Source organism: Carcharhinus amblyrhynchos, chromosome 2 (genome assembly GCF_965287045.1).
Source record: "Carcharhinus amblyrhynchos chromosome 2, sCarAmb.v2.hapA, whole genome shotgun sequence".
In the NCBI taxonomy this organism is placed as follows: Eukaryota; Metazoa; Chordata; class Chondrichthyes; order Carcharhiniformes; family Carcharhinidae; genus Carcharhinus; species Carcharhinus amblyrhynchos.
In genome coordinates, this window is record NC_137325.1 from 108,673,566 (window position 1) to 108,688,573 (window position 15,008).

Consider the following 15,008-nt stretch of genomic DNA (forward strand, 5'->3'; position numbering starts at 1 on the left):
GTGGATAGGTTTATGGATGGAAAGGGATTGGTTTAGGTTAGAGGGTCATTGCTTTTTTAAATGGTCGGCACAACATCGTGGGCCGAAGGGCCTGTTCTGTGCTGTAAGAACATAAGAACATAAGAAATAGGAGCAGGAGTAGGCCATCTAGCCCTTCGAGCCTGCCCCGCCATTCAATAAGATCATGGCTGATCTTTCGCTGCTCAGTTCCACTTTCCCGCCCTCTCCCCATAACCCTTAATCCCCTCTCTTATCAAAAAACCATCAACCCGCGTCTTAAAAATATTTAGCGAGGCAGCCTCCACCACTTCAATGGGCAGAGAATTCCAGAGATTCACCACCCTTTGAGTGAAGAAGTTCCTCCTCAACTCCGTTCTAAACCGCCCCCCTTTTATCTATGTTCTATGTTCTATAAATTTATATGTGAACAATTAAGATATTAAAGTCTGATCTATCAAACATAAACCATTTATTTTGCAATGCTTTCCCATTGATTACGATAGTTACATTTCCATTGTGCAAACGTCTAAAGATTATCTTTAGATAGAAAAGATAAAAAAAAGTCCTTCTCTACTCCTGGTTACACTTATGATCCCAGCTGATGTTACTACTGGTTAGTCAGGTTCCAAAATAGAACCCTAGCTCAACAGACCATATTTCTTTTTGTTTCGGTACGAGGATAAACAGAGTCACAGGACTCCTGATTAATTATTTCATTTGTTTGTTAAAAGTTATTAAATATATTGTAATAAACAAAAGTGCAACTACAGTACTTCTTCACCTAACCAATACTGCATATATAGGATGCTGCAGTAACCAAGCATGGCAAGCTACGGGAGACCAGAATGTCCATGCACGTAAAACTAGGATAAGAACTTGGATAGGAATGGCAAGGAAAAGAATACAGGCATTGGAGAGAGGAGCGGAGCCTACCAAACAGTGTGGGGCAGGGGAGAGGGGGATGTGATGGACAGAAGGATGGAACAACTAAATCTTACAATTAGTACTGAAAGGAAGGAAGGCGAGTAATGCACCTCTCGAGTGCTTCCCAGTCACCCTCTGTTTCCCTTTAATAGTTTCCATGCTTAAACATCTTCAACTCAATCTCTGGCACCTGCTCTTCACAGCCTCTCATCCACATCTTCCGCAATCCCTATTCACACATTCATCCACCCTTTTCCATACTTTATTTTCTTGCTTTCTCTCTTCTCCCATCTTCCATGTATTTCACATGGAAGATGGGAGAAGAGAGAAAACAAGAATGTATTCCATGTATATGATGATGATGACGACGACGACGACGACGACGACTCCTTTCCTCAGCCTGGGATCAATTATCCACATCTCTAATTCTGTTTGATCTGAATACTTCATTTGGTGTGGGAAGACACCAAAAGAGACTGGAAATATTTGGTATGTGGGCCACGCAGTTCTGTTACTCCTGTAGCTGGTGCCTTTTTAACATTAAAGTGCAAAGGTTCACGCCGACACTATCTCACTTTATGCAATCTTCACAATAGGCTAGATTTCCACAATTGCTCAATTCTTCTACTAATTAAATAAAATACAAAATTACACATTCTGCCAAATTATCTTGTGCATCTTTTAATACAATTTTAACTTAAGATCTCAGGCTCTATCTTTTTCCAAAGTTGTGACTGAGGGCACAATTGTGTGATTTCAGCATGCATCAATAGCCATCATCTGAAATTCTTCTGGAATATTCAAGTAAATTTTAATTTTGTTTCTAGTTTTGCTCTTGTAGTGCACTTTGTTTTGTCTCTCTTATTTCTTATTGTCAGTATCAGTGAAAAATCAGTTAATTAATAAAAATGTCTTCCCGCTGTGCTATCTTCCATTCCCCCTCCCACCATTGATGCAAGTTGGAACTTAAAACTGTTCCATTGCTTGCATGCAGTAATTATCCTGGAATTTCCTTCTAAATGAAATGTTGGTTGTGCCTATACCATAGGACTGCTGCAGTTCAAGGTGGGAGCTAATCATTATCTTCTCAAGGGCAATTAGGGATAGACAACAAATTCTGGATTTGCCAGTGATGCTCACATCCCATGAACAAATTAAAGAACGTATTTTATTATTGTTTGATATATTTAAACTGTGCAGACATGTTGACCCAGGTCTTCTGGTCAGTGCTGATGCTGTATGTGAAGATTTCTGTGACCCGATTCTTCTGCGATTTTTCAGCTGGGACTTCCGATCCTGGCTGAAGCATTAGTAGGTTAGTACAGACTTCCATGGAGAAAACCTTTGAACATAAGAGGAGATGGAAGATGACAGAAATGCCCCCTTTTCATGACAGTAGCTACCATATTCAGGCTAGTTTTTAAAAGGTCTCAGGCCTTTCAGTGAATGAGAAGGTTAATGAATAGATGAATATGTTAGTGAATGGATGAGTGAGCGGGGGTGACACAGTTCACATCATGATTCGGACATTCAGTTGTAGTAGGCAATTTAGTTACATTGGCTAAATTGCTGAACTAAACCAGGGATTAACCAGCATAACATTTCCAGGGTAAGTATTCTTATTCATTCATTCATTGGGCATGGATGCCACTGACTTGCAGCATTTATTGCCCATCCCTTGTTGCCCTTGAGAACATGGTGTTGAGTTGCCTTCTTGAGTGCTTGATCCAACTGAATGGCTTGCTAGGCCATTTCAGAGGGCAGTTGAGAGTCAACCACATTGCTGTGGCTCTGAAGTCACATGTAGGCCAGACTAGGTAAAGATGGCAGATTTCCTTCCCTAAAGGGCATTAGTGAACCAGATGGGTTCATGAATAGCATGCAGGTAAGTCCCATGGCCTAAATCTCTGACATAGAGCTCAGAGTCAGATACATTTATGGAGTGTCCCAGACAGTGGTATTAGAGGTTAAACTTCCAAGGAAATTTCAGCATACACCAACTCTCTACTTTCTCAGAAAACTAAAGAAATTTGGCATGTCAACTACAATTCTCACCAACTTTTACAGACGCACCATAGAAAGCATTCTTTCTGGTTGTATCACAGCTTGGTATGGCTCTTGCTCTGTCCAAGACCACAAGGAACCACAAAAGGTCATGAATGTAGCTCAATCCATCACGCAAACCAGCCTCCCATCCATTGACTCTGTCAACACTTCCTGCTGCCTTGGCAAAGCAGCCAGCAAAATTAAGGAGTCTACGCACCCTCGATTTTCTCTCTTCCACCTTCTTCCATTGGGAAAAAGTTTGAGGTTACGTATCAACTGACTGAAGAACCGCTTCTTCCCTGCTGCTGTCGGACTTTTGAATGGACTTACCTTGTAATAAATTGATCTTTCTCTACACCCTAGCTATAACTATAACACTACATTCTTCACCTCTCTTGTTTCCTTCTCTATGAATGGAATGTTTTCTCTGTATAGCGTGTAAGAAACAATACTTTTCGCGGTATGTTAATACATGTGACAAATCAATAAATAAGTAATTAAAAAAAAAATCAGGACTTCCAGGAGGAACTTGCATCCAATTTCTGGCAATCCCAATATTGGAAGATTTAGATCAATCAAAACTGCTGATTTGAAATGAACAGTAAGCATTCTGCTGGTCTCTGCAATAGCTTGCATTTATAAATCACCATTAATGTGTAATAAAACACCCCAATGCACTTTATCAGAGCATTATTAAAATTTGAAACTGAGCTATGTAGAATTATTAGGCCTGATCAAAGAAGTAAAATCAAGGCAGTGTCTTAAAAGAGGCGAGAGCGGTGCTAAAGCGTAAAAGCTTATGGAAGGAAATCAAAAGCTTTTCAGCTGATGGCACAGTCAATGGTGGAACTATAAAAATCAGGCATTAGCACATCAGAATTGATGGAGTGCAGAGTTCTTAGAGGATTGCACAGCTGAAGGAAATTGGAGATATCAAATGACAAGATCTCGGAGGGACTTGAAAATAAGGGTGACAATTAAGGGTGCCTCATCAGGAGCCAATACAAGTTCATAAACACCAGGTGATGAGTGAACAGGACTTGGTGAGTTTTAGGATAAGGCCAGTAGAATTTTGGGTGGGTGTGCGCAAGTTTATGGAGGGTGCAAGATTGGCCATGAGGGCATTGAATTAATTAAGGCGAGAGGTAAGAGGCATGGATGAGGATTTCAGAAACAGCTAAGGTGAGCTACGACAAAGATGGTGATGTCAGAGAGGTGAAAATAGGCGGTCTTGGTGATGGAAATATCACGTTGTTAGATCAGTTTAGCATTACAAACAGTCTGGTTCAGCCTCAGACAGTGACCAAGATAGGGATGGAGCCAAGATGTGGCTCGTGGACAGAATTTGTGGTGAGGGCCTTAAATATAGGCTGTGGTCTTAATAATATTGGGGGAAATTTCTGCTCATACAGACTGGATGTCAGATAAGAAGTCTGACAAATAAGGGTCAACTGGTCAGAAAAGATGGTGGTCAGGGACAACCGTGTTGTCCTGGTTTTGGATGTTGTTACTGAGGGACAGTCTCTTGATGAAAAATTAAAGGGGGTGGGGGCAGATGCAGGGATAGGTCCTTGGGGAACTCCAGAATGTATTGGTACAGGAGTGGGAAAAGAACCAATTACAGGTGTTTCTCTGGTTATGACTGGTTAGATAGGAATGGAACCATCTGCGGACAGCCCCCTCAGCTGGAAAACAGAGGAGAAGCATTGGAGGGGGATGGTACGGTCAACTGTTCCAAAAGCTGCAACAGGATGAGACAGGCTAGTACTCAATCATTATGTTCCATGTTACATATGCACATCACAAATGCCTCACAAATTTGATTGAATTCTTTGAAGAGGTAATTAAGTGTGTGGACAAAGGTAGAGCAGTTGATGTCATATACATAAGAACATAAGAAATAGGAGCAGGAGTAGGCCAACTAGCCCTTCGAGCCTGCCCCGCCATTCAATAAGATCATGGCTGATCTGTCTTGGCTCAGTTCCACATTCCCGCCCTCTCCCCATAACCCTTAATCCCCTCTCTTATCAAAAACCCATCAACCCGCGTTTTAAAAATATTTAGCGAGGTAGCCTCCACCACTTCAACGGACAGAGAATTCCAGAGATTCACCACCCTTTGAGTGAAGAAGTTCCTCCTCAACTCTGTTCTAAACCGCCCCCCCTTTATCTTGAGGCTGTGCCCCCTAGTCCTACTATCCTTTCTGAGCAGGAAGAGTCTCTCCACCTCTATCCTATCCATCCCATTCATCATCTTATACGTCTCAATGAGATCTCCCCTCATTCTTCTAAACTCTAATGAGTACAAGCCTAGTTTATTCAGCCTCTCCTCATAGCTCAACCCCGGCATCAGCCTAGTAAACCTCCTCTGCACTCCCTCCAAGGCCAAAATATCCTTGCGTAAGTACAGCGCCCAAAACTGCACACAGTACTCCAGCTGCGACCTCACCAATGCCCTATACAACCGCAGCAAGACCTCCCTACTTTTATATTCAATCCCCCTCGCTATGAAGGCCAGCATCCCATTCGCCTTCCTGACCACCTGCTGCACCTGCAAGCTGGGTTTTTGCGACTCATGCACAAGGACCCCAAGGTCCCTCTGCACCGTCGCCTGCTGCAGTTTTTCGCCACGTAAGTAATAATCCTTCCTACCATTATTCCTACCAAAGTGGACCACCTCGCACTTGCCAACATTAAATTCCATTTGCCAGTTCCTGGCCCATTCGCCCAGCCTATCTAGATCCTTCTGTAGACTCTCACCACCCTCCGCACAATTTGCCTTTCCACCAATCTTGGTGTCATCAGCAAATTTCGACGCCCTACACTCGGTTCCCTCCTCCAGATCATCTATATAAATGGTAAATAGCTGAGGCCCCAGCACCGACCCCTGGGGCACTCCACTAGTCACCATCCGCCAATCCGAATAGCACCCATTGACCCCCACTCCCTGCCTCCTATTTGACAACCAGTCCTCTATCCACGCTAACACCCTACCCCCAACTCCATGCCCCCTTACCTTCTGCAATAACCTCTTGTGAGGTACCTTGTCAAACGCCTTCTGAAAATCAAGACAGACCACATCCACCGGCTCTCCTCTATCCACCGCCCTAGACACATCCTCACAGAACTCCAGTAAATTTGTCAGACACGACTTCCCCTTAACAAAACCGTGCTGCGTCTGCTCTATCAAGCAGTTCCCCTCAAGATGCCTCGCTATTTCATAGAACATTGAACATAGAACATTACAGCGCAGAACAGGCCCTTCGGCCCACGATGTTGCGCCGACCAGTTTAAAAAAAAACAACAATGACCCACTAACCTAAACCAATCCCTTTTCGTCCATAAACCTATCCACAGACCTCTTAAACGCCCCCAAACTAGGCGCATTTACAACTGCAGCAGGCAGGGCATTCCAATCCCTCACCACCCTCTGGGTAAAGAACCTACCCCTGACATCTGTCCTATAACTACCCCCCCTTAGTTTAAAGCCATGCCCCCTCGTGCTGGATTTTTCCATCAGAGGAAAAAGGCTATCACTATCCACCCTATCTAAACCTCTAATCATCTTATATGTTTCAATAAGATCCCCTCTTAGCCGCCTTCTTTCCAGCGAAAACAACCCCAAATCCCTCAGCCTCTCCTCATAGGACCTCCCCTCCATACCAGGCAACATCCTGGTAAACCTCCTCTGCACCCTCTCCAAAGCCTCCACATCCTTCCTGTAATGTGGGGACCAGAACTGCACACAATACTCCAAGTGCGGCCGCACCAGAGTTGTGTACAGTTGCAACATAACGCTACGACTCCTAAATTCAATCCCCCTACCAATAAACGCCAAGACACTGTATGCCTTCTTAACAACCTTATCTACTTGATTCCCATCTTTCAGGGATCTATGTACACATACACCTAGGTCCCTCTGCTCCTCCACACTATTCAAAGTCTTGCCGTTAGCCCTATACTCAACACATCTGTTATTCCTACCAAAGTGAATTACCTCACATTTCTCTGCATTAAACTCCATCCGCCACCTCTCGGCCCAGCTCTGCAACCTCCTTGATGACGGATTCTAACATTTTACCTACAACAGACGTTAAACTAACAGGCGTATAATTCCCCGCCTTTTGCCTGGCACCCTTCTTAAACAACGGCGTAATATTAGCTGTTTTCCAATCTTCCGGCACTTCCCTGGAATCCAGCGACGTCTGGAAAATCACCTCTGCCATTTCTTTCAGGACCCTCGGATGCATTCCATCCGGTCATGGGGAATTGTCCACAATCAGCCCCTCCAGTCTGTCGAGCACCACCTCTCTAGTAACAGTAATGTCATCGAGACCTTCCAGTCCTACCACCTTTCCATCTCTAACATCCGGCAAATTATTCACGTCCTCCTCCGTGAAGACCGAAACAATAAAGTTATTCAAGACCTCAGCCATTTCCCCATCCCCTACCACTAAGTCCCCCCTCTCATCCTCTAAGGGTCCAACGTTCACCCTAGCCAGCCTCTTCCTTTTTATATATTTATAAAAACTCTTGCTATCCTTTTTTATATTAAGCGCTAGCCCAGCTTCATAGTTTCTCCTACCCTTCTTTATCAACTTCTTTGTCAATCTTTGTTAGTAAGGCATTTGATAAGGTTCCCCATGGTAGGCTCATGAAGAAGATAAGGATGTGTGGGATAGAAGGAAATTTGGCCGATTGGATAAGTAACTGGCTGTCTCACAGAAGACAGAGAGTGGTGGTGGTGGAAGGAAAATTTTCAAACTGGAGGCCAGTTATCAGCGGTGTACCACAGGGGTCAGTGCTGAATCTTCTGCTATTTGTGATTTTTATCAATGACTTGGAAGAGGGGGCTGAAGGACGGGTTAGTAAATTTGCTGATGACACCCAAGATTGGTGGAATAGCGGATAAGGTGGAGGGTGCTTGCAGGCTGCAGACAGACATTGATACGGTGCAGAGCTGGGCCGAAAAGTGGCAGGTGGAGTTTAACCCTGATAAATGTGAGGTGATTCATTTTCGTAGGACGAACTTGATTGCAGATTACAGCGTCAACGGCAGGGTTCTAAGGAACGTGGAGGAACAGAGAGATCTTGGGGTTCATATCCACAGATCTCTGAAGGTTGCCGCCCAAGTGGATAGAGCCGTGAAGAAGGCTTATAGTATGTTAGATTATATTAACAGGCAGTTTGAGTTTAAGAGCCGTGGGTTATGCTGCAACTATACTGGATGTTGATGAGATCACATTTGGAATATTGTGTTCAGTTCTGGTCACTTCACTATAAAAAGGATGTGGAAGCATTGGAGAGAGTGCAGAGGAGATTTACCAGGATGCTGCCTGGTTTGGAGGGCAGGTCTTATGGGGAAAGGTTGAGAGAGCTAGGGCTTTTCTCTTTGGAGTGGAGAAGGATGAGAGGCGACTTAGAGGTTTAAAAGATGATGAGAGGGATTGATAGAATGGATGTGCAGAGACTATTTCCTCGGGTGGATGTAGCTGTTACTAGGGGGTATAACTATAAGGTTCATGATGGGAGGTATAGGAGGGATGTCCAAGGCAGTTTCTTTACTCAGAGAGTGGTTGGGGTGTGGAATAGACTGCCTGCTGTGATAGTAGAGTAGGACACTTTAGGAACTTTCAGGCGGTTACTGGAAAGGCACATGGAGCACACCAGAATGAAAGGGAGGGGATAGCTTGATCTTGGGATTGGACATAGCTCGGCACAACATTGAGGGCCGAAGGGCCTGTACTGTGCTGTAGTGTTCTATGTATCAATAACAAACACTGAAAGATTTGTGTCTTCCTATTTTAGAGAAAACCGTGAGACGTAGGAGCTGTAGTAGGCCATTTGGCCCACTGAGTCTGCTCCTCCATTCAATAAGATCATGGCTGATCTGATATAATCCTCAACTCCACTTTCCCACTTTATCCCCACAACCTTTGATTCCACCTATCTCAGCCTTCAACAGACTTAACCTCTATGGTAAAAAAAAATCCACAGATTCACTACCCTAAGAAATTATTGCTCATCTCAGTCTTAAATGGGCAATCTCTTACTGACATTGTGCCCTCTCATCATTGTTTCTCCTTGGCAGAGAGTCTCTCTCTCAGCATCTACCCTGCCAAGCCCTCCGAGAATCCTATTTGTCTCAATAATGTTCTCTCTCATTCTTTTAAACTCCAATGAGTACAGGCCCAACGTCTCGTAAGAAAATCCCTCCATACCAGGATCAACCCAGTGAACCTTCTCTGGACTGCCTCCAATTCCAGTTTATCTTTCCTTAGATAAGGGGACAAAAATGTTCACAGTATTCCAGGCATGTCTAACTAGTGCCTTATATAGTTTTAACGAAACTTCCTTATTTTTATACTCCATTCCCTTTGAAATAAAGGCCAACATCCCATTTGCCTTATCTGCTAAACTTGCATGCTAGTTTTTTGTGACGCATGTACAAGGAGCCCCAAGATCCCTCTGTGCTGCAGTTTTCTGCAGTCTTTCTCCATTTACGTTGTATTCAGCTCCTTTATTCTTCCTACCAAAGTGCATAACTTCATTTTTTCCTACATTATATTCCATCTGCCAAGAAGCTTGACACCACACAGGATGAATCAACCTGCTTACTACCCCTTCTGCAAACATTCAATCCCTTCACCACTGACAAACAGTGGCAGCCATGTGTACCATTTGCAAGATGCATGATAGGAACTCACCAACATTCCTTTGGCAGCACCTTCCAAACCCACGACTACCATCCAGATGAACAAGGTCAATAGATACCAGGGAACACCACCACTTGGAAGTTCCCTTCCAAATCACTCACCATCCTGACTTGGAAATATATCACTGTTCCTTCACTGTCACTGGGTCAAAATACTGGAATTCCCTCCCTAACAGCATTGTGGGTATACCTACACCTCAGAGCAACTAGGCATGGGCAATAAATGCTGGCCTATGTCAGTGACACCTATGTCCCATAAATTAATAAGAAGGTGAGCACATTTTTTTCTATGCAGCACAACTTTATTACAACATCCAAATGATTTTCACGTGTAATCATTTTTTGCAGCAAATGTTAATGATTTTAAGAAAGGAAATACAGGTATTTTTCAAAGTCCTTGTACAGCTTTTTCAGTACATATAGCAGGGGGTATTGTCACATTTAGGATTATTGAATGATTGTGCATCCAATTCAAGGATTTGAGATAAGTTAAGTTCAAGAATCCTGCTTAAAAAATCAAGTGCATGAATGTATTAACAAAAATGATCCCAGCATAGCACATGGAATTAAAAACTCCCCAGAACATTCCTGGTACACACTAAAGCAAACTGCACTAAGATGCTGTTGTCTTGCTACAACTTCCAAACTAATGTATTGGAAAGTTTAGCATTTGTCTGTTGACTACATGTATTTTGACTTTTGGTACAAAACATGCCACATTATTTCTTGTAAGCAGTTACTAGTAAATAAGGCAGTTATCTCCCTTTTCTTTTACAAACTAAACTGTTAATTCTGTTTACATATATGACAATATTTATATAATATCCAAATTATAAATGAGTAAACTTAGGGGATTTTCACAATAATTCCAGTGTTAATGTGACACTAATAAATAAACTTTAAAGTTAAGAAAGGTGTCCTAATTAAACTGATGAAGTCATCCTAAACAGATCGATCTCCATTGCCTTATAATTCATAGCACATGTGCAGTTTCTGCTGATCCTGCAACTGTGCATGCTCAAAATTTTGTGACAGCTCGAAGTATTTGTACTTGAGCTGATTTTGCGGTCACCTTCCTGGGCTTATGAATAACAGCCTGAGTTTTGAGCATTCTATTATAAGACTTTATTTTTCTTAGAAGTCGCACCTGTTCTGGTAAATCCACAAAAGCTAGCGTAGTTTGATGTTTGTGGGTTGTTGCATGCCTCTTGACTATCCAGAGGAAATGGATCTACTCCTTATTCCTTCGGAAGATGTTGGGCAGCGAAATAGGACTTGCTTTGTTGATCGAGGACTGGATTTGTACAGGTGAAAACACATTTTTAAAAAATCAGGCAAAGGGGTCCTAGTACCAGGTCTTGCACAGATGACAGCAGAAAAGGAAAGCCTAGAAAGCTGGTCAACTTCCTGTTTCACCACACCTTTCAATGAATCATCGAGAGAGCAGTAGTGTTGAATGATGCAACTGTGATAATGTGTCTGCTTCTGAGGAAGATGTCCTCATCCCGAAGATAGTATTCAGCTATTATCAGAATTCTGAAAATAAATCTTTGGGATCAACAGCTGGAAATGCAAATTTTTAAAAAAGTTATTGCAAGCAGAATTCTGATGAGTATTACCAACATTTTCTGTTGTGCACTTGTTGCTACAAGATAAGCATTAGGAGTTTCCTCATCTCCTGCTTGAAATATTTAGACTTGATGCATTTTAGAAAGTTTTAGCTGTTACTGACAATAGGTACTGCTGAGCTGGCATCAGTGCTCATCAGCACTTTCTAATGGTAGGCTTCTAATACTGCTATCCATTTATCCTAAGTCTCTCTAACTGTGTAATGCTTTGTACTTCGCACAAAGGCAACGATATAGGTAACAAGAACTGCCTTTCCATTCTTCATTCTCTTGGTAAAAGCCGACATAGATGACAAGATTCACCACTGCCTCCAATGTGCCAGCTTGGCCTTCAGCCAGCTGAGGAAAAGAGTATTTGAAGACCAACATCTGAAACACAGATCCTGTCAATACCACATGCCTCAGATTTGGACAACTATTGCAGACACCTTAAAGTACTGGATGAATACCACCAGTAGTGCCTTTGCAACATCCCCCAAAATCTGTGACAAGAAAGTCATTTTAACCACAGTGTTCTCTCCTAAACCAACATGCCCAGTATCAAGGCACTTATCATATATTTTGTCCAGAGCTGGTTTTATATCTTTCATATGTCTGACATCAGACTCTGAAATCAACTGCTCTATTTGGAATATGGTTATGACGGGATACTCCGGGGAGGAGACAAAAACTCTTGAAAGGTATGCTCAAAATATCCATGAACAGCTCAAACATCCCAATCACCTCATGGGAATCCCTGGCTTATGACCAACCAAAATGGAAAATGTTCATTCAGGAAGGCAATAAAGATAGAGAGACTGTGTCAGGAACACACAAAAGCAAAGTTGAGGGAGAAAACACATAAACCCAACAGATTGCACATTGGCCGTATTAGCCATCTCAGAATCCTTGGAACTGGAGTGGAAACAAGTCATCCTCAATTCCAAGGGACTCCTTGAAGAGAAGAGCTGTTTGTCTGTACTGTAGAGTTGGGGACATGCTCTTGATTTCCCTTTTTCAGGTTATGTAATTGGAAGGATTTGCCCATTAGAAAGAACGTGAAACCTGAGGCACCAAGTGGTGTTTACATGTCAGTATTGCTGTGGAACAGTAGGCTTTGAGGGCAAAGTACAGCACAGGAACAGCTCCTTCAGTCCTCCAAGCCTGTGCTGATAAATGGTAAGTTGGAGGCTGATCCGCAGCCATGGATGGTTATGACTCCATCTAGCAAAAGAGTCAATTCTGAATATATTTTGTGAGAGTTTAAAGAGAAGATGGAAAGGGAATTGGGCAGTGATTTAGACATTTGGGTTCAAAACTAGCTCAGACTGTTGAAATTTTTCTCTGTCTGCTGTTGTAAAGGTTATGATGGCACAAAACTGTCCCTACTTTGGCAATAATTCATAATCTTGCTCAGAAATCACAATACTTTCAATGAAGCAAACAATTCCATGGCACACCCACTTTTCTTCAGCTGAATCAATTGATCATAAACATCGCATTTGCTTGGGTTATGGTCTTACCAGAGGTCTGCAACATAGATTTGAAATTCAATGGATCAGAACAAAATGCAAAGTTGAGTAAATAGGGCTGCCGGTGTGTACAGAGTCTTTTGATCCAGGGAGGAATTGACAATATGCATCTTAATAAAAGTTCAAACTGCTCTTCCCCCCGCTCCCCCCCCCCAAAATCAGAGTTCAGAGTCTTCTCCATACAAAACATAGAAATTAGGAGCAGGTGTAGGCCTTTGAGCCTGCTCCGCCATTCATTATGATCATGGCTGATTATCCAAACCAATAGCCTGATTTCACTCTTCCTCCAGATCCTTCAGCCCCATCACACTATCTGGGTGAAAGAATTTCTCCTCATCTCAGGACTTAGTGGTTTACTCTATATCCCAGACTATGATCCCTGGTTCTGGACTCCCCCACGATCGAGAACATCTTTACCGCATCTACCCTGTCTAATCCTGTTAGAATTTTATGGGTTTCCAAGAGATCCCCATTAATTCTTCTGAACTCTAGCGAATATATTTCCAACCAACTCAATCTCTCCTCATACTCCAATCTTGCCATCCCAAGAACCAGTCTGGTAAACCTATGCTGCACTTGCTCTATAGCAAGATATATCTCAGATAAGGAGACCAAAGCTGCACACAATATTCCAGGTATGGTCTCACCAAGGCCTGCTATAACTGCAGCAAGACATTCCTGCTTCTGTACTGGATTCCTCCCACTATGAAGGCCAACATACCATTTGCCTTCTTTACCACCTGCTGTATCTACATGCTTATCTTCAGTGAATGGTGCAAACCACAGCCGTTGCGCACTGGTTGAAGACACTGATGTATAGAAATTCCTGTAGGGATTCACTTGTCCACTGCTCCACAACTGTGCCAGCATTAATTGCTGCCAATTGTGATGCCGGGGGAACTTGTCTGTTTTATATTTCAAGATAGTTTTGACAGAAACTGGGCTCATTTTACCACCTTTGTTTTATGCAGTGGATTGCTCGCAACAGCAAGTGTGGCAAACCAGCACTTTAACATCCTTTATTTGTTGCAGCAGCATCCACACCACTTTGTTTTTCTGTCTGGTGGGTGATATAATCTAATTCAGTAGGATCTTAAAAATAACTAATTTACTTGGAGATGGGGCAAAGCTGGATTGTGGAACAAAACTGACAGCTCTTTCCAAGAGTCTGCATAGACTGAATGGGCCAACTAGCCTCCTTCTGAGCAGCGGAATTCTATAATTCCGCGAGTTTAATTATTGCAAGGACTTCGAGATTAAAATAGCTCAAGATCTGAAAATGATGAAGGAATGATTCCATGCAACTGTCTGATATTTTGTAGAGATCATTTAATCCATGTAGCAAAGCTGCATTTGTTTTGCTGTGGTGAGCAAGTGGTTAAGGTCTTGTACATGAGATTTGGTGTGAACATTCAAACATTGCTTGCAGCCTTTGTGATTGAAATGATCATCTTCTTCCATCAGTGTCCCAACTAAAAAATGTTTTAAACTTAATCCATTGACTCAAAGCTTGGAAACATAAATAATTTATTCAAATCAATTACATAATGTTGATTTATTGGAAACTGACACCACACTCTTTTCTAGGAATGTCTCTGTTTTGTTTCTAACTATTTTTTCACGGAAGTCCACCCATTGGTAGGTTAAATAGTCATTTAACAATGTACTTTAGGTGAGCACCCATTCAATCTCCCTGAACGTCACTCCTACAAATCGATATTTTCCCTAATCTTGCATTCTAAACGCACCATATTCTGACTATTCTTCCTGGAATAATCCCTTACCGCTCCCAACCTCTGCGTAAAACATTTCCCACTTATTCCACGTAGACATAACATCTTTTCATTCTCAGTGAGCCAGAGCCACCAAGGTCAACAAATGGTTCTTATTGGTGAGAAAACACTGTACCAAGGGACTGTCCACCAAGGAAGGAATCCAGATGCTGAGTTATTACCATGAAACTGGTGGTGGACAGGATTAGACAGAAGTGTGGTAACATATTGTCACAAATGCCTAATATACACAGCACAACCCCACAAAATCTATCAGATAAAAATGTGGTATCAAGAGCATCTGAAGCAACCATGGGAAAATATCCAGATTTCACAGGACCCTTACCAAATAGTTGGTAAGAAACTTACTGTCTTGTGGTGATAGACAAATTTACATGAAAGCATTCCCAGCA

At 42.5% G+C, this 15,008-nt stretch overlaps 1 protein-coding gene across 2 annotated transcripts in view; it reads right to left on the reverse strand.

The window, feature by feature from the left end:
* The window catches only part of hacd1 (3-hydroxyacyl-CoA dehydratase 1), a 79,104-nt gene that overhangs the window by 61,773 nt on the left and 2,323 nt on the right, over window positions 1-15,008 (reverse strand). The window lies entirely within an intron of this gene.